The sequence below is a fragment of the Canis lupus genome, chromosome 5 (genome assembly GCF_003254725.2).
Source record: "Canis lupus dingo isolate Sandy chromosome 5, ASM325472v2, whole genome shotgun sequence".
Classification (NCBI taxonomy): domain Eukaryota; kingdom Metazoa; phylum Chordata; class Mammalia; order Carnivora; family Canidae; genus Canis; species Canis lupus.
The window spans coordinates 43,237,099-43,260,109 of NC_064247.1; the positions used below are offsets into that span (position 1 = coordinate 43,237,099).

Sequence of the window (23,011 nt, forward strand, 5' to 3'; positions counted from 1 at the left end):
TGATATTTGCTGTGGGCTTTTTGTAGATGGCTTTTAAAATATTGAGATGTGTTCCCATCCCTACACTCTGAAGAGTTTTGATCAGGAATGGATGCTGTATTTTGTCAAATGTTTTCTCTGCATCTACTAATGCAGGCTTTACTGACTCCCACCCCATGGTCTACTAAGTGTACCTCATAGATATCAACTCTTCTTTTTGGAGATAAAATTACATAACATAAATTTTACTTTTTTAATCATTTTAAACTATGACTCAGAGTGCCTGGTTGGTTGCATCAGTTAAATGTGTTCCTTCAGTTTGGGTCATGATCGTGGGTCCTGGGATTGAGCCTGTGTAGGGCTCTTTATTCATCAAGGATTGTGCTTCTCCTTCTTCCTCTGCTCCTCCCTCTGCTTGTGCATTCTCTCTCTCTCTCTGAAACATCTTTAAAACAAAATAAAATAAAACTGTATGACTCAATCACTCCCATTATATTCACAATTTTCTACAACCATCACCACAGTCTAATTCCAGAATATTCTTATCATCATCAAAAGAAATCCTGTGCCCATTAAGTAATCAGTCTCCCATTCCTCCAAGCCCTGGAAATCTGCTTTTTGTCTCTGTGGTTTTGTCAATTCTGAATATTTCATAAAAATGGAATAATACAATATGTGGCTTTTTTTGTGTAACTCACCTCTTAAGACTCAACTCAAAGTTCCTCTACAAAGTCTTCCCTGACCTTTTCAGATGGCCATGGCTTCCCTTTTGTGCATGATTTCCAAATTCTCATGGACAACTCTATGTTGTCCCTGTTCTCCTTCTACACTTCTATGGGGCACCTGTGATACTCATTCCTCCTATTGGGCCACCTCAGTCTCCTTCTACTAGCTTGTGAGTTCTTTGAGGGCAGCAAGTGTGCTGCTATTCATCTATATATTTGCAACATCTCCTACAATGCCTAGCACATGGCAGTTTCTTTAAAATATGTGCTGAATACATATCGCAGATGGTGATAATGTGCCCAGGGTCTGGGTCCTGACTACCTGGATTCCAGCTCTACTGCTGGACTCTACTGCTTCCCATCTGTCTGAAACTGGGCAAATGACTGGAATTTTCTGTGTGTCAGATTCCTCAGTGCACGATGGTAATAAGATCAGCATGTACATCAAAAAGCTGTTGTGAGCATAAGACACTTAGAAAAATGCCTGGAACATAGTAGTGTTCCATAAATCTGAACTTAGCTGATTGATTATAAAGAGTACTTACTATTTTAATAAATGTCATTCACAATAGGTGCTCAAAAATAACTTACTAATGGTGTATGGAGTAGGAGCACGTTAGTGTTGATGAAAGCTTTTTGGGAGGAGGTAGGTATTGACCTGGTCATTAAAAGTTGTGTGAGAACTCAAAGAGAAGATGTGAAGAGGAACAGTGAAAACTAAGAATGGACTTAGGACCCAAAGAACAAGGCCTGAGCAAGTGGGAGAGGGAATGTGGAGCCTTCCAGAAGGGTGTGGCAGAAATTGTGTGTGTGTGTGTGTGTGTGTGTGTGTGTGTGTGTGTGTGTGTGTTTGGAGACTTGTTCAACAGGACATAGGCCTAAAAAAGTAACTTGGGATCCAGTTTGTAGTGGGCCTGTAGGCAGTGTGGAACTATTAAATGTCTTCAAATATGACAGTGGGATAATCAGATCATGGTTTAAGAAGATAAACCTAGTGCTCAAAGGAAGAAGGGTAAAAATGGGGAGAGACTAGGGACTAAGATTGCAAACTCAGATGTTTACACAGAGCAGGTAAGGAGCTTACCTGAATGAGGAAGTCTGGAGGTAAAAAGCAACAGGAGCTTGGCCAATTGAACTACAGATGCCTTCTAATTGTCTCCAGAGAGTGCTGCTCAATTTCAGTCATTATTGCCATGAAGATTGCAGGTTCAGTGTTACCAAATTTTTCCATTTTTCAAAGAATACCATAGGACATAGATTTTATGTGATTCTAACTTTTAAATATGCATTTGTAAGTTAAAATGGCCCTCAGACCTCACATGTGTGTTCTCCAAGAAAAGGATAAGCTACTCTCATTATCCATTATCAGAGAACTGAACAAGTCCTTAGGGCAGTAGCACTAGGAATAGAAGATGGGAACAGATAGCTCAAAGCTGGTGGACGTAGGATCAACTAGATTTTATGACTATTTGATCCAGATGATAAAGAGGAGATGCTGTTCCCTGCCTAAATGACTTAGAGGAAGCTGATATCACAGGAGCTTCATGGAAATGGAACAAGAATGGCTTTTGAATCAGAACTAGTTCAAACTCGGCCCCATCACTTACTGGCTATGTGACCTTAAGCATGTTTCTTACTCAGTTTTTTCAACTATTATATGGAGGTAATATTAATACATATCATACAGAGTTGTTTATAAAGATCAAATGAGGGACACCTGGGTGGCATAGTCAGCTAAGCATCTGCCTTCAGCTCAGGCCATGATCCCAGAGTCCTGGGATGGAGCCCCGCATGGAACCCTCTGCTCAGTGGAGAGTTTGCTTGTCCCTCTACCTCTGCTCCTTCCCTCTGCTCACACTTTCTCTCTTTCTCAAATATCTTTTAAAAAGATTAAATGAGATTTGTGCATGTGAGATGCTTAGCATAGAGTCTGGCACATCATAAGAGCTCAAGTGTTTTCAAATTTACCCGCAACATCCCTTTGTTCTACCTCCAGTGGAGCCTCCACTTTTTTACTTGCTGGTCTGTACTCTCCCAATTTTCCCATCCAGGAGTGTCACCCATCCAGGAGTGTGACCCAGGTCTGGCCAATGAGAACTCTGTCATCCTCCTAGGATAGTGATTGGCTCAAGGACCCAAAAGACAGTCTGACAATTGGGGTCAACAACAGAGTAGGCAGAGTGGGGTGGGGTGGGGTGGGTTGAAAAAGAGACCAGTCCTTCCGGAGCATTTGATTTTCTGCATCACACCACCCCTGAAATCAATGCTATATCTCAACTTTTCAATTAATTTCCCCTTAGGTTATGTCATTTCAGGTTGGATTCTCTGACATCTGTTACTAAGAGTCCTAACTGATTTTCTTACTACAACCCATTATTACAACTTTTGACCTTAGATGCCTGATGATGTCATATCCTTTGTAGAGTTTAAAGCTGACAGCCCTTGGAAAGGCTTTCTCCAGCCATAGCCCCTAGGGAGGAGGTTTTGTTTGGGAAGATCTCAGAGATGAGAGTGTGAACATGATGTATAGTTGAGATGTATACCCTCAGAAGGCATTTCAAAGTGGGAATGAGGCCTGGTCATACCTCAGCAGCACCCACCTAGCTTGAAGTTCAGAATCCCACCTTGAAGATGAGGCAACAAGCAGCAAAGCTATTGCTTCTGCAACTTCTGGGGTTCTTGTCTGGCTCCCAGGGGAAAAATCTCAGGTTGGACACTAGCTAGGGAAGCAGAAGGCTGGTGAGATCCTCAGACTAGCGAGAACCCTGAGTGTGTGGACAGAAGACCTTTCAACTTTATCCTCCAGGGATATGGTTTCTAAGCTCTGCTCTCACACCCAGCAAGTCATAAGAGGGGGTGTTACATGTTCAGGGCTCTGGTTGACAGCTGGGAGACATGGATTTTTAGCCTGTCTCCAAAATACACTAGCTCTCTGATCTGAGACATTCTACTCACCTTTCTGATACTTATTTTCTTCTTCAGTAAGGCTGGGAAAATCTATTTTTTTATAATAAATTTATTTTTTATTGGTGTTCAATTTACCAACATACAGAATAACACCCAGTGCTCATCCCGTCAAGTGCCCCCCTCAGTGCCCGTCACCCATTCAACCCCACCCCCCGACCTGGGAAAATTTAATAAAATGATACATCTAAGGTACTTAGCAGTGTCTGAAACACGGTATGTATGTTCTTAGCTTTTTTTTTTTCTCCCTGAATCTCACATTATTCATCTGTAGAGTGAAGGAGATGAGGTTAGAATCTAGTTACTGGATAATCCATCAGGTTCCTTGAGGCTTGAAAATATTCCAAAACATTCTGTTTCTTTATTTAAAGTGGTAAAAACCATAGTGCAAGCTTATCATGATACTACAGACACATAATCCTTTATCCAAAACTCCTAGTACCAGATGCAATCCATAATTGTTTAGTAATCTTTACTATATCTTTTGTAGGATAATACTGCTTCATATCTTATATATAACAGAACACTTCCAGGAAGACATGGGTAACACTTTGGTGGTTTAAATATGTCCACACATTTTTTGATAGTCATTTCTTCAAGAAGTGACATCTAAATCTCCTTTTCCTGTGTGTGGGCTAATCTTGGTGATTTTCTTTTAAGAAGCAGGACAAAACAGAAGTGACAGTGGGATATTTCAAAGACAGGGTTGTAAAAAGCATTGTGCTTTCTCTTGCCAATAGCCAAATTAATGAGCCGTCTTGCAAGGGAACCCTCAGCCCTGGGAAAGCCTTCAGATGACTGCAGCCCCAGAACATCTTAACCACAACTGCATGAAAGACCATGAGTCAAAACTACCCAGCAGAGCCTCTTCTGAATTCCTGACCCACAGAAACTGTGAGAAAATGAATGTTTGTTGTTTTAAGCAATTAAGTTTTGGGTTAATATGTTATGAGACAATAGATCATTGATACAACCCCATAATCAAGCATACTGATAATTTTGCAGCACAGTATCTAAATATTCACAGCAAGTGTTTTGAATAACATCCACAAATAAACTTGCAGTCATGTTAGACTGCAAAATGAGTTTCCCCACCCTAAAGACTTTTGGTTTTCAGAGCATTTTTATTTGATATTATTTTGGAACTGTACATGAGAAATTGTGAACTGAAGTTACATGATGCAAAACACTATGGGGACATTTTTAAGCCCCAATGTGCCTGTTGGACAGTAACTATAGCAAAGAACCAGTGCCATGAACTTAGTTCATTCTGTTATAATAAACATCAACAGCACCAAACTGCTTCCATCATTAAACTGTGTACTTGGCATGTATGGACTTTCCCATCTTCATGGACTTTGTAGCCAGGGATCATGGAGGCCATACTTTTCCCAAGTACAGTAAAGAGGTCACCCTCATCAGAACTGGGAAAGTTGGGGCAAGTACTTGTAATGTAGATTCCAAAGACTTACCCAGGCCTACTGAGTCAGATCTCAGTGGTGGACCTAGGAACCCTACTAGCTTGTGGTATTAGGTAAGTCAGTTAACTTATTTATTTATTTATAATTTAATTTATTTATTCATGAGAGACACAGAGAGAGGGGGAGAGAGAGAGAGAGAGAGAGAGAGAGAGAGAGGCAGAGACACAGGCAAAGGAAGAAGCAAGCTCCATGCAGGGAACACAATGTGGGACTTGATCCCAGAACTCCAGGATTACGCCCTGGGCCGAAGGCAGGCATTAAACCACTGAGCCACCTAGGGATCCTCCAGTTAACCTGTTTAAACATGAGTTCCTGCATCTATAACATAAGGGTAGTAATACCTGCTTCTTAAGATTGTTGGAAGGCTCAAAGGAAATGATGCAGTCAACTGTCCAATACAGTGCCTGGTACAAAAATGATTTCTGAACTGAATTATATAAGAAGGCTATAAGTTGATTTTTGGGAGACCAGCCTCTGGGGAATATACAACACACATTCACTTCCATCTGAACTGTCAGCAGGGTACAACAGTTTAAGTATGGTAATAATAATAACAACATGATTGTTGAATGTTTATGTGCCAGGTACTGATCTAAGCAGTTAGCTAACATGAACGAATTATATCCTCATAACAATCCTATGAGGTACATATATTTTTCACAGTTAGTTTACAGATAAGGACACTGAGGCACAGAGCAGTTAAGTAACATGCTATTGTTACAGTTTCCAAGTGGCAGAGCCAAGATTTGAACCCAGAGGACCTAAGTAATTTGTAATACTAAACTTTACCAAGGTCTGCTTGTTCTAAAATGGAAGAGAAAGGACTCCATGTCCATAAACAGCCTCCTTTTCTTGATGAATGCTGCTCTGCCTCAGAGCCATAGGTGAAGACTGAGACCTCAGATGATCGTGTAGATTCTTGTAGATCGTGGAAAAGTGTGTTCTCAGGCTATCACCAGGAACATGTTTGGATGGAACAAAGGAAAGCACCGAAGGCCCCCACCAAGAGCAACTTGGCTATTTCAGTTTTCTTGCTCTGGCCTTGGCTTTAGAGCCTTTGCACAATCCATTCCCTCTGCCTGGAATTCTCCCCTTGCTTCTTTATGCTTCATGTTCATTATCCTTCAAGTGCAATCCTTCACATCCTCAAGGAGGCCTTCATTGATTATTCCATTCAAAATAAATAGTCCTGTCCCATCCCCTACTCTCGATTATTCACTGTAACAGCCCACTCTTCCTACCATCACTTACCATAATTTGCCATTACTATATTTTACTGTTAATGTCTTTCTGATATTCCTTACTGCTCCAGAAGGGCAGAAATCACATCTGTCTTATTTGCCATTTACAATCCAGGACCGGATTGTAAACAAGGTCTGGTACATAATTGGTTCCATTAGGACTTGTTGAAAGAGAGTGAATATGCTGCAAACCATGAGTGGACACACTGGCCTTTCACTCTCCCCTCTGCTTTGACATCATTCCTCACCACTTCACTTTGTACCTTTCTCTTTCAAGGGAATTGCTGAGCAATTGAGTAAGGGACATAGCCATTTTCAGCACCTGTCACTGCCCTCAGTGGAATTTCTCCCACTCCCCATCTCCACTCTTTACCACAAAGCCTCCACCTCTTTGTGCAGGAAGACTGAACCAAGTACAAATGACTGGCCTGAATGGAGTGGACAAATGGCTCAGAATACCTAATTATCTATTTTTAAAGGGGATGGGCTTTGAAGCTTCAGAGTCTTCATTCCTAGAAAAAATAGAATGCAATTAAATGATTCATACTACAGGGGGCGATCATCTTCTTTAAGCTAGAACCAGCACCATTAGCCACAAAATCTCTAAACCAATCCATTGTATGACACTCAAGGTTTGAACCAATTAATCCACAACTAAGACCACAGCTGGAGACAAGTGATGGCAGAGAGAAGGCACCAGGGCTCTATCTCACATTCAACTGTAGACAATTCATAGTCTTACTGACTTTAGCAAGAAAAGAACACTATTGGGGGCTGTTGAATGTGTTCTTCCCCCACAGAGCCCTAGGAAAGTAAAACTGATAACTAGGGATGACTTTAAAAAGTGGCAAATGGTGCAATTCAATGAGGAAACCAGGCTTGCACAATCATTAAAAGCGTAGAATCTCCTAGAAGGCAATTCCTGGAAATAAAATGCCAAACATAGTTGGAGTCATCTGGATCTGGAATTTCCACCTTGATAGAAACCATCCACTTAGTATTCAAGGAGAAAAGAACAGCATTATCCCAATTTCTTATACTTGTATTGTTTCTGAGATTTAGAATTGATTATTCAACTAAATAATTGCTCCAAAATTCACATGACATTTTTAGCTCTATGACCCTGGATAAGTTACCTGATCTCTCTTTGTCTCTATGTCCTGTAGAATGGAAATAATTACAGTACTTGTGCCATTTTGTATAAAGATTAAATAAATTGTAATGTATGTAAGTGCTTAGTACAGTGTCTGACATGGTAAATGCTATGAAAGTGTTGAAAACCCATTTCTTTTTGCAGATGTTTATATGGCTACAGCAAATATGCTCACAATGAAGTTTGCACACATCTCCACTACCTCATATCTTAATGCCAGTTTGCTTTTCCACTTCTCTTCTAGAGTAACCTCAAGACAAGGACTCAGTCTTTTTTCTCCATGTATCCCAATGTAGGGAAATTATCTGACAAATAATAAGCATCTGATAAGTATTTGTGATGAATATGTAAATAAAGGTATGTTTCTCATAAAAATAGTTTTTGCCCTTGAAGAACTTATAGTCCAGTGGGGGAGAAAGACACTACACAAATCCCCATCATGCGATGATTAGAGTTCTAAAAGAGATATGGAAACACTGCTGTTAGAATTTGTTTAGTTTCGGGGATTGAGAGAAGGAAGTGATATATAAGCCAATCTCAAAGAAGGAGAGGCATTTCACAAAGTTGGATTCAAGGAGGTGCATCTGAACCAAGTTTTGAAGGATGAGTAGAAGTTAGCCAGATGAGGAAATTAGAGAGGCTAATTTCCAGGCAGATGAAATAGCATGTATGCACTTCTGGCTCTTGTGTGGAGAGGGTATGTGTAACTGTATGTGTGTGAGAAAGACATTTCACCATCACACTGTTCCTATAGGACAGGGGTCGGCAAGTTTTTTCTATAAAGGGCTAAATAGTAGGGGCACCTGGGTGGCTCAGTTGGTTAAATGGTTAAGTGTCTGCCTTTGGCTTGGGTCACAATCCCAGTGTCCTGGGATTGAGTCCCACGTTGGGAGTCTGCCTCTCCCCGTCCCTCTGACCCTCCTCCCTGCTTGTGCTCTCGTGCAGTCTCTCTCTCTCTCTCTCTCTCTCTCTCTCTCTCAAATTAGTATATAAAAAATCTTTTTAAAGAAGAGCCAAGTAGTAAATATTTTCAGCTTTGTGAACCATCCAGTGTATCACAACCATTCACTTCTGTCACTGTAGCAAGAAACCAGCCATAAATGATATGTAGACAAGTCATGTGGGCAGATTTGGCCTGTGAAGGGATGGATTTGACCCATGGGCCCTAGTTTGCCAACCCCTACCACAGGACCAGGAAACCATCCCCTAGCCTTCCAAGGACATGATGCATAAAGACGCCCAACCCACAGGGCTTATGCTACAGCCCTTCATATATAATCAGACTTGCTCTTTGCATGGGTTATCAATTACTGTGTTATAAATTAGCTCAAAACTTAGTGGCTTAAGTCATCAATACCTGTCACAGTTTCTATAGGTAAGGAGGAGTTTGAGCAGTTCTGGTTCAGGATCTCTTATGAGGTTATAGTCAAGATGTCAACAGGGTCTGCAGTTATCTGAGGGCTCTACTGGGGCTAGAGAATCTTGCAGGGTAGTTCACTCACTTGACTGACAAGTGGGTGCTGGCTTTGGCAGGAGGCCTCAGTTCCTTCCCAGTATAGGCTGCTCCACTGGCTATTTCAGTGTCCTTCACAACATGAAGGACAGCTGGCTTCTCCCAGAGCAAACGATCCGGGAGACCAAGCTGGAAGCCATGACCCAGCCTAGACATTCACACACTCACTTTTGCCATATTTTATTGGTTGTACAGGCAAACATGGATTCAATGCAGGGAGAGACACCATGCAAGACATAAACACCAGGAGGCAAGGAATACTTGCCAGGAGGCCATTTTGAGGCTGGCTATCACACCCTTTCTTCATATCCACAGTAAGATGTACCTTACTCTTGTTATTAACTTCTCTTTGTCAGCCAAATATTCTCATGGAAACTTCAAAGAATCTAAATATCCCACATAATTCACATTGACCATAAAGGACAATGAGAAGACCTCTTGGATAATATGGAGACATGTTTACTCTCCTGAAGAACATGAGAGAGACTGGGTACAAGCACAGGAAGCTCATCTCTGAAATTCTCCCTCAAGGAGATACCTTATCAGACAGAACCATTAATTGCTCCCCCTCAGTAAATCGACCCCAGACCTCCATGTCCCAGCTTCTTTCTTGCCTAAAGATGAGCTACACTAAATAGCCAATTCCTTCACTCTATACCTTCCCTACATGAAGTAGAATCCAGAAACTGGTAAAAATTTTACCTAGAAACACAACTCATTCTTCCCTAAACAAACCCAAAGGGGAGCTATTTGAGGAAACAAGCTGAAGCAATTCCATTTCTTTCAAACTATTTGGGGCTTAGGAGTGTAACATTTTAGAATTTATGGGATCTTACCATTCTTTCCAGCCTCCAACTTCATCTGGCACCCTTTTCCTCAGCACCCATGAGAAGAGTCTTCCTGCTTCTGCTTTCAGGTATCCCAGGTCCTTTCTGGCTGAGCAAGGGCTGGAGAGAAGTGAGGTGACATCTCTTCAAAGTTCTCTTTCTTCACCTGGTGCATGGAGGCTCTGTGTTTTGCGGCTGGGATAATAATAGAGAGTTTTATTTATTGTGGCTGTCCAGGTGACAGGAGAAAGTTGAGAAAGAAGCAAAGGTGACAGAGATGAATGTTAGTTGTAGGGCCCAACTCCAACTGTTGGGCTGTCTCTGAAACTCTATACCCAAGGAAATGAGTGCCAGTAGCTGAGAGGGACATTTTGTTTGCGAGACAGAGGACTCCAGTCAAAAGTATTGTTTCTTGGGGACTCAGATGACAAACTGAGGCACAGATGTAAGACCATTCTCCATAGCTCTCAGAACCCAGCAGTACATGGGCCTTGAGCCCTATGAACTGAGGCACATTGTGAGGAAGCCCCCTTGGCATAGAAATTGGTGGTCTCACAATTAGTATAGTTGGCAAGGCTGTGTGAATAGCACTGGAAGCTGAGACATCATCAAGAGGGAAACCATAGTGCATGACAGGTGATGTACCTTATCCACTAGGTTGTAGATATAGGTAGACACTCTATGAGAACTCCTGGAAATGATCTGGGTGCCTCTGGATGAGAGAGCCTAAATCCTATATTTTGACATATAGGAGCATATGGTCATATCTTGGGGGTATTAATATAAATGTAACCTCAGTATAAGAGTTAAGAGTATGAGTGTTTGACCTAAAGTACTTGGGTTTGAGTCACAGAATGGCCCTGGGCAAGTTACTGAACCACTCTCTAGGACTTATTTTTCTCATCTATAAATTGAAGATAATAATACACTTATTTTAGAAAGATGCTGTAAGTATTCTGAGAATTATATATGTAAAGTATTTAGAATAGTGCTTGGCACATGATGAGTACCACATAACTGCTGGAAAAAAGTTTTACACTCTCGAGTTGATGATGCCTGAAAGAGAGTTGTTACACAGACTTCCTCAGATAAAAATCACATCCTCAATTACAGAGCCCATAGCACGTTGGAAAGTTCTCATTATTAAAAAGTTCTTTCTAATATTAAGGCAATTTGTCTCCTTGCAACTTCTCCACATTGGTTCCAATTTTTCTCTGAGATATTATTCCAAAATAAGCTTTTCTTATGCTAACAGCTCATTGAGGCAATCTCAGGATCTCCCTGAGTTTTCTCTTTTCCAAGCTAAGCAGCCCCCGGCTCTTCAACCACTCCTCAGAAACTGGCCCCCAGACCTCTCTCCAACCCAGGAGCATGTCCCTGAATGCACTGTAGATTGCAGCATTGGGGAGGTAGATACCTACTTCAAGTAGCCCCAGGACTGTCTCCAGGACACTCTCCCCCCTCATAGGAACACGTGTTCCTCAGAGGAAAAGTTTCAGATTAACCCAACCGTTTCAAATTAATTTTGTTTGGGAGAGCAAGGGGAAGGGGATTTCCAAACAGGGCCAAGGACTTTGTTAAAGCTGTTCCTCCAAGATAGAGATGGACAACTGGCTAGCCTGGAGAGGGGCCAGCTGGGAAGTGTAACTCTGTCCAGGGATGTGAGCCAGCACTGGCTCCTCCTCTTGGGAGGTAAGAAGGAAAAGCTGGTTTCCTCAGTAGAGATAAGCATATAGTGTACACTCAAGGAAAAACAGAACTTCTCCTTGTACCTGGCATGGGCCCTAACTCATGCCCCCAGCTGGAACACATGCCTCCCTCATTCCACTCTCACTGTGAGAAGCCGTGGACAGCAGTTGTCTGCTCTTCACCTCCAGGGCATGAGGCTGCCGGATATAAGTCCAGGACATTTCCGGGTTTCACTTGTTCAGGATTTTCTGAATTATTTTCTTTTATGGGCCTGTGGGGTAGAAGAACAGGAGGTAGGAGAGAGCACGGAAAACACACTTTTGGTCTCAGTCAGACTTTGTTTTCTATAGAATGACAGCTGAAGCTCTCTTCAGTTGCTTTCTATTCAGCAGAGAGTAAGAATGAGTAAGGATTACACCCAAGGACTGTCTGGGAAATAAGGCCTCCTCATTTCTTTTATTAAAAAAGCTTCCCCTATTATAAAAGTCCTGCTCATCAGAGGGGAAAAAAATCATCAACCATAGTTCACCATCCAAAGCAGCCTTCATTAACACTTTAGTGGCACTCTTTCCAGAATTTGTCAGAGCTTCTAATCTTCTTTCTAAATAATTATATTCATAATTCACAATGCACAGTTCCAAATCATTCATTAATATTATGAACATTTCTTCTCTTAGTGTATACTTTACACAAATGTATTTTTAACAGCTTTATAAAGACACAATTCACATACCATATAATTTGCCCATTTAAACTGTTGGTGGGAATGTGAAATGGTGCAGCCACCCTAGAAAACTGTGTGGAGGTTCCTCAAAGAGTTAAAAATAGACCTGTCCTACAACCCAGCAATTGCACTGCTGGGGATTTACCCCAAAGATACAGATACAATGAAACGCCGGGACACCTGCACCCCGATGTTTCTAGCAGCAATGTCCACAATAGCCAAACTGTGGAAGGAGCCTCGGTGTCCATCGAAAGATGAATGGATAAAGAAGATGTGGTCTATGTATACAATGGAATATTCCTCAGCCATTAGAAACGACAAATACCCACCATTTGCTTCAACGTGGATGGAACTGGAGGGTATTATGCTGAGTGAAATAAGTCAATTGGAGAAGGACAAAAATTATATGGTCTAATTCATTTGGGGAATATAAATAATAGTGAAAGGGAAGAGAAGGGAAGGGAGAAGAAATGGGTAGGATATATCAGAAAGGGAGACAGAACATGAAGACTCCTAACTCTGGGAAACGAACTAGGGGTGGTGGAAGGGGAGGAGGGCGGGGGGTGGGGGTGAATGAGTGACGGGTACTGAGGGGGGCAATTGACGGGATGAGCACTGGGTGTTATTCTGTATGTTGGCAAATTGAACACCAATAAAAAATAAATTTATTATTAAAAAAAAGAAGCCATCCCCCCAAAGACTACATATTCTCTAATTCAATGTATCCAATGTACAGAAACAGGAAAAAATTGATCTATAATATTAGAAGTTGTGCTTTGGGGGAGGTTATAATTGGAAGGGGGCATGGAGACTCTTGTTTCTTGTTTCGTGCTGATTACATGGCATGCTTGGTTTGTGAAGATTTATCAAACTATGCACTCATGATTTCTTAACTTTTCTATGTTATATTTCAGTAAAATTTTCTTCTTTTCCCCATTAAAAAAATAAAGTATACAATTTGGGCAGCCCAGGTGGCTCAGCGGTTTAGCACTGCCTTCAGACCAGGGCATGATCCTGGAGACCCGGGATCGAGTCCCATGTTGGGCTCCCTGCATAGAGCCTGCTTCTCCCTCTGCCTGTGTCTCTGCCTCTCTCTCTCTCTCTCTGTCTCTATGAATAAATAAATAAAATATTTTTAAAAATTAAAAAATAAAGTATACAATCCAATGGGTTTTGGTGTACAGAGCTGTACAACCATCACCATAATCAACTTGAAAACATTTTTGTTATCCCAGAAAGCAAGCTTGTGTCCATTAGTGGTCAATCCCCATTCCCAACCTTATCTCAACCCCTAGGCAACCACTAATTTACTCTTATCTCTATACATTTGCCAATTTCAGACATCTCATATAAACCAAATTATACAATACAGGTCTTTTATGACTGGCTTCTTTCATTTAGCATAATTTTTCAAGGCTCACCATGTTAGAGCATGTATCAATACTTCATTCTTTTTTATTGCCAAATAATATTCCATTATATACATGGCATTTTATTTATCTGTTTGTCAGTTGATGGACATTTGTGTCAGTTCTATTTTTTAACTACTATGAATAAGGCTGCTTTAACCATTTGTGTACAAGTATATGTTTCTATTTCTGAGTGGAATTCTATGTGAAATTCCTGGTCACATGGGAAATTTTTTGTGGAACTGCAATACTGTCTTCCAAAATGGCCGCTCCATTTTACATTCCCACCAGCAGCATTATGAAGGTTCTAATTTCTCCATATTTTTGTTAATATCTGTCTTTTTTAGTATAACCAACTACAGCAGGTGTAAAATGGTATCTCATCATGGTTTTGATTTGCATTTCCCTAGTGGCTAATGATGTTGAGCATGTTCTCATATGCTTATTGGACATTCTTACACCTGCTTTGGTGAAATATCCATTCAGAACCTTTGCCCATGTTTTAATTAGGTTATTTGTCTTTTTATTTTGGAGTTGTAATTTTTAAATATATATTCCAGAAGGATACAAGTCCCTAATCAGATAAATGGTTTGCAAATATTTACTCCCATTCCTTTAGGTTGTCTTTTGACTGTTTTGACAGTGTTCTTTGAAGCACAAACGTTTTTAATTTTGATAAAGTCCAATTTGTCTATTTTTTTCTCTTGATGTTTGTGCTTTTGATATCATATCTAAGAAGGCTTTGCCTAACCCAAGGTCATGGTTACTCCTATGTTTTCCTCTAAGAGGTTTATAGTTTTAGTTCTTGAACATCTCAGTCTGTGATCCATTTTGAGTTAATTTTTGTGTATGGTTTGAGAGAAGAGTCCAACTTCATTCTTCCTCATGTGGATATAAATATCTTTTTAATGGTTTCAAAAATATGCCAGTTTTTTGAAGATATTTTCATCTTTCTAATTTGGGTCTGCTATAATAAATTCTATGAAGACCCCACCTCTAAAATTAATTTTTTTCAAATAAATCAATGAAACCTAGAAAACTATAAAAATGGTTATATAACAATCTAGAAATAGAATTAAGTCAAAGAGAATAGCCATTTTAAAAGTGCTTGATCTATGCACCACATTGATTTCTCAAATGGTTTTATTGATTTACATTCCTTTCAGCAGTATATGAGGAAGCGCCTCCCTTTTTTATTGCCTCAATTGCGATGGAATTCATTTTATTTTTTTTAAACCTTGCTGATTTGATAGACATTTTCCTCACTGCTGCATTTCTTACTCTATGAGTTTTCTGATTCCTTTCCCATATTTATCTGTTTTTCTTACTGCTTTGTAAAAAACCCCTTATATGACCCAACTCATCATTTGGCTCTTTGTCATCCTTCATCCTGCAGCTTATTGATCAAAACTTGCTGGATCATTTTAATCTTCTGTCTCCACAGTGAGAACTTACAAAGATTTAAGTCAGAGTTCTTAAATGTTTTAGCATCTTTTTACTAGCTGTTCCCTCCCCTGGAAATGTTCATCCTGCAGAACTTCTTAGGGCAGCACCATAACATTTTTGGTCCTTTGCGTTCACCCTTTGAAGCTCTTCTGATTGGCTCATTAATTAATTTAACTGTGCAAATAATACAGTTATACTGGATAAAACATTTTTGCATGTAATATCTCTCTTAGCTCACATAAATGCCGAGACATAATTGTCACTATCGTCTCTGAGATGGCAAACCTGAGGCACAGATGGGTTAAGTGTCTTGCCCAAAGTTACACAGCTTGTAAGTGATTGAGCTGTATTTTGATCAGGCATTCAGACTCCAGAGCCATTGGGGTGGCTAGCAAGTTAATCTGATCCATGAAATCACATTAAGATAAAATGGGGTGAATAGGACCTAATGTTACCATTCCAGGTAACACTCCACGTAACCATTCCGAGTTAAAATGTACACTTTAATAGTCACCTTATCCCAGAGTTATGACTAGTTCTGGGCACCATAAAGACTAGAGGAACTGTTTTAAGGTCAGATGCCATTCTTTTCCCTCCCTTATAGCATGCTGCTTTGCTCTATATTGTACTTGAGCTAAATACATACAGGCCTAGCATAGAGTAAGTACTTAGGAAATGATGGCTTTCTTTCCCTGTTTCCTTGGCTCTCAGACAGATGCTCTATCATCATCAGTGCAGAACCTTGGTGATGGTCTATCAACTTGACTAATAGCATAATAATAAGAGCTACTTCTTAAGTGCAGTCCACTTCCAGACGCTAAGCAATTCATATCCGCTGCCTCATAAACTCATGCCAATCTTAACACATGCTTGAGAAGTAAATCTTTAGACACATAGTCAAACCACATATTAAAACATCTGGAAAGTTGGTCCTTTTCCACATGGACCAGATCATGCTATTTCTTTTCTGCTCTATACAAGCCACCCCCCGCCCCCACCCCCCTGCTTCCCAATGCATTTAGAGTAAAATCCAAAGGCTTTACATGTTCCAGCCACCTTGATCTTCTTACTCCTCCTCAAACATTCACTGAAAGCATACCTTCCTTAGAGTAGTCACATCTGCTGTTTCCCCTACCTGGAATCTGCTGTCTCCACTTAGTTCATATTTCAGCTCAAGTGTTACCTTCTCAGGGGAGCCTTCCTTGACTACCCCTTCTAAATAGCTTCCCTCCATCCTTCATATCCTTTACTCTGCTTTGTTTCATTGCATTTGCCACCTGGCATCCATATTTATTTATTATTTGTTTCATTCAACTAAACTCTTACATACATGAGAAAAGGGACTTTGTCCTTGCTCACTGCTGTATTTATTCCCAGAGCCTTGAGTTGCACATTGCAGGTGCTCAAAAAAGTATTTGTTGGTTAAAAGAAAGAAAGAAGAAAGAAAGAAAGAAAGAAAGAAGAAAGAAAGAAAGAAAGAAAGAAAGAAAGAAAGAAAGAAAGAAAGGAAGGAAGAAAGGAAGAAAGGAAGAAAGGAAGAAAAGAAAAGAAGGAGGGAGGGAGGAAAGAATTCTTCATATCCTCATTTCATAGATGAGGAGTCCACGCGGTTAAGTAACTTGCTCAAGGTTGTACAGCTAATTAAGTGGCAAAACAGAGATTGAAAACTTCTGCTCTTAACCATTACATGGTTCTGTCACTAAATATCACCTCACACACACTTGAGCATTGGAGAGTTTATTTGCAATATTGCATGACTTTAAAAATAAAAGAGGACTAAGTCATTGTTATTTATAGATTACTCATTTAAAAAAAAAAAAAGGAAAAAGAAAACACAAAAAGAACCAAACAATTACACACACATTCTGGGTAAAAACACAAAGTTAGAAGTACTTGAATTCCATAGTAGGTTTCAGTTTAATACCTTATTTTAATTCTCTCTCATATATATGCTCAAAAGGCATGGAATAATCCTATTGCCTGTAGCACAGGGAAGTTGTGCTAATGCCTATACATGGGATTTATCTAGAAGACCACAATCCAAGCACCTTCTCAGAGTGTTAATCTATTCTTTTTATTTAGTCCAAAGTAACATAATCCTTTAGCCATCTAATTTGTAGATCAGCTATAACATAATTGGGAACCTGGAAGCTGGATATTATCATTTTTTACTCTTTTCAGTTTATAATAAACAAAAAGGGATATATAATGTCTGAAATACATAAACCAGAGAGCACAAATAGTAGAAAGCCCTTTAGGGAGCATCTGGTTTAGCCCCTTATTTTCCAGATGAGGAATATAGATTCCTGGGAAGTGAATTTCTACATATATAATAATTACGCTTGACATTTGCTTTCAAATTTAGCATAGCAATATGTCAAATGAACCAAAAAAACTAAGACTATGTGACCAAAAAATTCTATGCATTTTTTCAGGAACTCATTGAATTATGATATCAGTTTTTTCCCCAAGTCTCTAAAATCTGAGTCTAACTAAAAACGACCTCACATCTCAATAGGGAATAAATCTATAGGACTGTTAACCTCAAACTAGCCACGTATTGATACTATGTGCATTGTGGGCCACATCTGATTCAACCCACCCATCTTTGTTGAGCCCCAACTCTGTTCCAGGGCACTGACCTTGCACTACAGATATGAGGTTGTGGCCTTTAGCCGGGTGAAAACCCAAGTCTAAGGATAGTCTATATGCCTATAGTGAAATCCTCTGCACAGGGAATTTAATAGCCTGGATTGTCAGAAACAACAAAAGTTGCAACAATTTTTTTCCTTTTTTTCCAATTTCATCATTATTTCCCACCGTTCCTTTTTTTTCTTCCTTCCTGATAGTAAAATAAATACGTTTGATGCAAAAAAAAAATTCTGGAAAGAGCAATTAAGTACTGACAACATTACATCTGTAATTCCAAACATTGGTAACACTTTCATGTGTGCACTTAAAAGTGCAATGAATAAGAAAATGAGGGGGTGGGGGATGGGGTAACTGGGTGATGGCCAATGAGGAGGGCATTTGATGCGATGAGCACTGCGTGTTATACTATATGTTGGCAAATTGAATTTAAATTTTAAAAAATGTAAAAATAAAAATAAAAAACAGAAAAGGAAGAAAATGAGGCTGTTAGGGGGAAATTTGGAACCTGGGATTTGACATCAGTAATTAGAACCTCTTCCACCCTTCCCAGTGCCCAAGTTGAGAAAGAATCTCAGAATGGATAGTGGAGTCTATGATGGGAGATTTTTGTTATTGAGAACCTGAAAGTAAATTGCATCAGATGGGTATCTTCAGATTGAAATGGTGAGGAAGAATCAAAGGTGAAGGCTGTGGTAAGCATGACATGGTTAAGCCCCTTGAGGCTTCTTTGGAGCTTGACTCCTGGGTTAGACTCTCATTCAATTTCTTTTGACAGGCTGGTTCCTTAACCCCTCAGAGCCTCCTCTAAAAAAATGGAGGTAAAGATGTAGGAAGACATCTCTTCAGAAGATTAGGAGGATCTCTTGAGATGGGCCTGTATAGATCTTAGTGCAGAGCTAGGCACATAGTGTGTCCTTACCCAGCATGAGCCACTTTTGTATGGTGACCTTCAGGGCAGTGTCATGGCAACCAGAACTGCTGGAAGAGTCAGAAAAGGTGAGTTCCCTCACTGACTCATCCATAGCTTCATAGGGGCTCTGCCCACAACCTCTTGGTAGGTGAGCTATGGAATCCAGGCTGGGAACAGGCATAGCCTGCCCACTGCTCCAGGCTTTGGAAGCCAAGGCAGCATGCTTCCAGGGATGTGAAGATAATGTGGGGGCTCCCTCCTTCATCCCAGCTGGTGAAAATGAGGAGTTTGGACCACCAAAGCAGCAGGAGGAACGGAAGCCTTAGAGAGACAATTTGCAGTCCAAGGAGGGGCAACATGGAGTTGCCAAGGAGGCGACACCTAGCTCCATGGCCTTAGTGACAGGGGGGCAGGAAAGGAAAACCAAGTCAGTGAGCTGGTTCCTATGACAGGAAGGAGAACTCCCCAAGCCAGAGCCCTTGAAATCAGTTTAGGAAATTAGGCAGGGCTTACTTTGTTAAACCACTGGAAGGATAAAGATATGGGAAAGGGATTCCAGGTACCTTGCAAGAGAGGACAGGGGGTGGCACATCCTCTGCAGGGAGAGATAATAGCATTTCTTCTTCTGTTGTCTGCTTTTCAGTGGAATAGAAAAATGTACACTCTCTCTCCTCTATAATAAGAGGTTTGGGGTGTGCCTCTCTGACTTCCTCACAAACAACCACAGGGAGCAGACTTCTCAGACTACTCTTGACCTTGGCAGTTGACCCTTAGAAATGCATTCTACTTCAAGATCTGAGAAAACGAAACCAAATCCAACCCAATAACCTCCTGTGAAAGATGATTTATTTCTGCTGGGGGTCATATTTCCCCTCTCTACTTCATTGCTGCTCCATAGTTAACTTTAAAATACACACGCACACACACATTAGATCATCCTTCTAATCAAAACCCTTCACACCTTCCCACTGTTCTTAGATTAAAATCTATATGGCAAACTGTGGACATGATCCAGCACTTACCCACCTCTGGGACCTCATTCCACAACAAACAGCTACCCTGATCTTGTTCTTCTTCCTCCAGGCTTATTCCCACTTAGAGCCATCGTGCCAGCTATTCTCCATGTTTGAAATGCTCTTTCCCCTAATTTCTGCATGGCTGACCCCTTCTTACCTTTCACATCCCTCTCAAATGTCACCTTCTCAAGGAGACCTTCCTATACTACCCAATTCCAATCCAAATCTGTACCCACGTCATGACTTGCCAGCACTTAATCACTTTCTGGTATTTTTCTTGTATACTTGCTCCTTGGTTGTTGTTTGTCACTCCTATAGAGACATGAGCTCCATGATACAAGGCCCTAGCTGTCGTGGTCACCATTGTATCCACAGAGTCTAGAGTCTTATCTGACACATAGCGGAGCTCAGCTCAAAATCTATTCATAAATGGGCAATTGAAGTTTGTTTACCTCCCTTCTCTCTTCCTCGCTGCCATCCTTGGTGACTTTATCATCTACCTGGATGACACCTGATTCCTTCTCCTCACTTCTCTGCACTACCCAGAAACCAGCAGAGCCATACTCTGCCCTTCATCATCATGTTCTAGGGCTCCTACCCAAGCATTTCCTGCTTGGAACCACTGTTGTCTTGAGAGCCTCCACATCTTCCAAGCTTCCTTTACCTCCCTCCCCTAAAGCATGCATTCTAATTACTCAAACCCTTCCCAAATCCCCAACCTCTTCACTTGACTCCCTGTGGATTTTTGTCACTGTGGCTGGGAAGATAAGGTTGTGGTCACACTAGTGACCAAAATTTGAGAATTTTTGTGAGGATTAGGCGAGCACAATGTCTGGCACATTAAAAGTGCTCAAGCATGGGATTCCTGGGTGGCTAAGCAGTTTAGCACCTGCCTTCAGCCCAGGGCATGATCCTGGAGTCCTGGGATCGAGTCCCACATCGGGCTCCCTGCATGGAGCCTGCTTCTCTCTCTGCCTGTGTCTCTGCCTCTCTCCCTGCGTCTCTCATGAATAAATAAATAAAATCTTAAAAAAAAAAGTGTTCAAGCAATAGTAGCCTGTCTCATTTCTTCCACTATTACAATGAAAGTTTCTTCTTGGCCTCTGCCTCCTGCCCTTTCTTCTCTTCCTCCCCTTTCACTCCTATTTGGTTAGTTTTACTCTCCTTGGTTCATGTATATGAGGTAAAGTGAGGACTTTGCCTGGTCTTCTTGGTGGTGATGCAGAGTTTTGACTGGACAGAAACAGCTCAGTGCAAACTGAAGAAGAGCTGGGTGCTTTCCAGGCTCCATGGGTACCTTGCACACCAGCAGCTGATGCGATTCAGGCTCTGGCTGTCTGGTGTCCACAGGTGGGCCTCTAGAGCCATTAGAGGAAGGCAACAAGGCCCCTGGGCCAGGGTGGGTTAGATTGATGTTCACCGGTGTTTTTATTTATTAGATGCTTAAAAAGCCAGTTTCAATCCTTTGGGGTCATCAGTTCAGGGTTTACTATAATCCTGTCAATGTTTTCATCTTTCTCATTCAAGGTCTCGGGAATCCAGAGAGGCAATCCTTGGAAACAATTGTGAGTAATTCCTGTCCTATACGGAAGAGGGATGGAGTGAGTGCAAACAGAGGAAGCTGCCTGGGTCTCCTGGCTGTGGTGCTGTGGCCCAGACAATCTGAAACTGTGAGACCCTTCCCTAGCTTCTCCACAGATAGATCTCAGGCCCCAGTTTTGGAGAATTTTTTATTTGAGGAAGTCCAATTTATTTTAGGATGACTGATGCTGATCACATACCAGATTGTCAAATATTTGCTAGAAGAATTTATAAGTGACTAAATAAAGGAACGCAGAAATGGATATGACAATTGACCATCCTGCTACAAGGGATTGGCAAGTCTAGAATAAGCAGAGTGACTTTATAACATGAACCAATTATTTCCATAAATGCCCTGGGCACACGGTATGTGCCAGATACTGTGCCAGATCCTGGGGATACAGGGTGAGAAAAGCAGGCCTAGTCTCCGCTTTTATGGAGCTTAAAGTTGGAGTGTACAAGTGAGAATGATACAGTGTGATAGGTGCTACTGCCAGAGGGAACATACTAGGTGATCTATCTGGAAGTACATGGGTAAGGACATTTCACTCAAAGCACCAGGCTTGGAGAGGTCTTCTTGGAAGATAATATGATGCCCCGGGTAAGGCTTGGAGGATGAATGAGTCATCCAGGTGGCAGGAAGGGAAGCAAGGTTAAAGGAATGTTTCCAGGCAAAGCCAAGAGCATGTGCACAAGATGAAAAATGAAGAGAGGGGGGCATCCCGGGTGGCTCAGCGGTTTAGCACCGCCTTTAGCCCAGGGCCTGATCCTGGAGACCCAGGATCGAGTCCCATGTCGGGATCCCTGCACGGAGCCTGCTTCTCCCTCTGCTGCTCTCGTGTTCTCTCTCTGTGTGTTTCTCATTAATAAATAAATCTTTAAAAAAGAAAAATGAGAGAGGGCATGATGCTCTGCAGACCTGAGGAACAGCCAAGTAGGACTCCACTGTCAGAGGTTCTGACTTAATTGATCTTGGAGAGAGCCCAGCCTTCTCTATGTTTTACAAGCTCGAGAATGTTTTAAAGAAGGTGATTTTAATGTGCAGCCTGGGTTGAGAACCACTGGACCAGAACAAGGGATGAAAGAGAGGGAGTGGTAAGAGGTGAGGCTGGGGATGTGAAGTGGGCCAGATCACGCAGTGCCTGGAAGGTTGTGTCAAGGAACTTGAGTTTTCTTCTCAGAGCACTGGGAAGCTATTTAAACATTTAACTAAAGGAACAAGTGGCATGATCAGACTTGCCGACCTTAGAACATCTGTGTTGTGGAATATGGATTAGAAGGGGGGTAGGAATGGAAGTAAGAAAAACCAGTTGGGAGGCTCTTGCAATACATGATGCAAAAGATAATCACAGACTAAATTAGGTGAGTGGCAACAGGGATGGAGAGAAGCAGATGAACTCCAGAGATATTTAGGAAGTAGAACTTCTAAGGCTGATCAAAGATGGGCTGCTGAGAGGGAGAAGTCAAGGGCCATCCGTTTGTTTAGACAGTTGAGTGGATGGAATGTCATTCTCTGGGACTGGGCTCACTGGAGGGGAAGCACCAGGGGAGGAGAAGCTGGTTTGTGGATGTGTGGGCAAGGATGTCAACCTGCAGCCTGTTGAGTTTAAGGCACAAGTGGGATATCGAAGTGAGATGACTGGCTAAAAGATGGTAGCTTAGTCTTCAGGTAAAATATCTCAGTTGAATTTAGAAGTCTTT

General features: G+C 41.3%; 1 long non-coding RNA gene across 1 annotated transcript; it reads right to left on the reverse strand.

The window, feature by feature from the left end:
• Positions 1-208: 208 nt before the first annotated feature.
• On the reverse strand, positions 209-10,077 carry LOC118354869 (uncharacterized). The gene is made up of 2 exons (XR_004816224.2): positions 9,893-10,077; positions 209-424 (listed from the first exon to the last, which is right to left on the reverse strand). It is a non-coding gene; the product is annotated as an uncharacterized LOC118354869 (long non-coding RNA).
• Between the last annotated feature and the right edge of the window lie 12,934 nt (positions 10,078-23,011).